The 1,350-nt window shown below is 38.1% G+C and overlaps 1 long non-coding RNA gene across 1 annotated transcript; it reads left to right on the top strand.

The window, feature by feature from the left end:
- Positions 1 to 248: 248 nt before the first annotated feature.
- On the top strand, positions 249 to 1,344 carry LOC106537052 (uncharacterized). The gene is made up of 3 exons (XR_001312600.1): positions 249 to 340; positions 588 to 641; positions 877 to 1,344. It is a non-coding gene; the product is annotated as an uncharacterized LOC106537052 (long non-coding RNA).
- Positions 1,345 to 1,350: the final 6 nt, after the last annotated feature.

Genomic DNA, 1,350 nt, shown 5'->3' with positions numbered 1-1,350 from the left:
GTACTACTATACTACTTGTGTACTACTATACTACTACCACTATAAGTGGACAGTGAACGGGCTTGTCTCACAGAGAGTAAAAGACTGTACCATAATCTTGGAGCAACAACACAAAAAGTTCTGTCTCCTCTCAGATTAGGTTTGGACCTGGGCACCTCCAGGAGCAGCTGATCAGCTGACCTGAGGCACCGAGCAGGAGAGTGTGGCTGAACCAGCTCTGACAAGAAGGGTGGGGCAAGACCATCCAGACTCTTAAAAACAAAGAACAGAACCTTAAAACCTAAAATGAACAGGCASCCAGTGGAGGTGATAGGCTCCCTCTACAAACTCCAGTTAGCAGGTGAGCTGCAGTGTTTTGAACGTCTGAGGGAGGTCTATGGGCACAAATATTAGTTGGATATATTTTGTACTTGTAAATCAGAACTTGTATTTGTAGATTAAGATTTTTAAGTTTCGGATATGTAAATAGGAATGTGTGCATGTAAAATTAAATTTGTATCTGTAAAAATATGTGTAAAAATAAGATTTATACCTGTAAAAAATATTTACACAAGTTACAATCTTTTTTTGTTAATGTCTGTTTACAGTTACAAAGCAAAAAACTACATGCAAATCTCTCTGCTCAAGTTCAAAACTTACATGTGAGTTTCACTTTACAAGTACGAATTCTGACCAAGTTATTCTGCCTCCAGCTGATTGGTCAATGTCTTGTCAATCATAGATTTAACATCCAATCAGAGAACAGATGGGTTTGGCTGTCATGCCTGCACATCTACTTAGATATATACCTGTGTTGTGTTGCTATTGGATCATTTCAGTCACGTGACCCCCGCTACAGCCCGTCCAGGAAACTCTGTTCATTTTTCTGATGTTCAGTACTTCGTTCACCATCCATGGAAGGAGAAACAAAAACATGAGGACTAAAAGGAGGAATGGTGTGGACTTCTTCTGCCTGGCACATTTTTTTAAACTTCTCTGCACGTGGCAGCGTGCACAGCTACAGTGCAGGTGTACAACCAGGAAGTGTTCATCATTAAAGTCAAGGTAAGAACCACATAGATAGTGGAAAGACATGGAAACCTGATGTTTTGACTTGGATGTTTACAGAAATATTCATTTATCACATTAATGTATTGTTGACTGAATAATGAAGCAGCACTCAGATGACAGTAAAATAAACTCATCACAACATTTAAAGACAGTGAAAATAAATGTTTGGGTCAGATACAGAGATACTGAATATTTAATGTTTATTACATCATGTCCAGAAATATATTTGTGCTCCAGCACTTGCTCTAAAATATATCAGCTCATAATTATTTCTGATACAAAACTCTTTCTGCCATTAAT

This window comes from Austrofundulus limnaeus, unplaced genomic scaffold (genome assembly GCF_001266775.1).
Source record: "Austrofundulus limnaeus strain Quisiro unplaced genomic scaffold, Austrofundulus_limnaeus-1.0 Scaffold2107, whole genome shotgun sequence".
Lineage (NCBI taxonomy): Eukaryota > Metazoa > Chordata > Actinopteri > Cyprinodontiformes > Rivulidae > Austrofundulus > Austrofundulus limnaeus.
The sequence above is the reverse complement of the archived record's forward strand: the minus strand, read 5'-3'. Positions and strand labels throughout refer to the sequence as shown.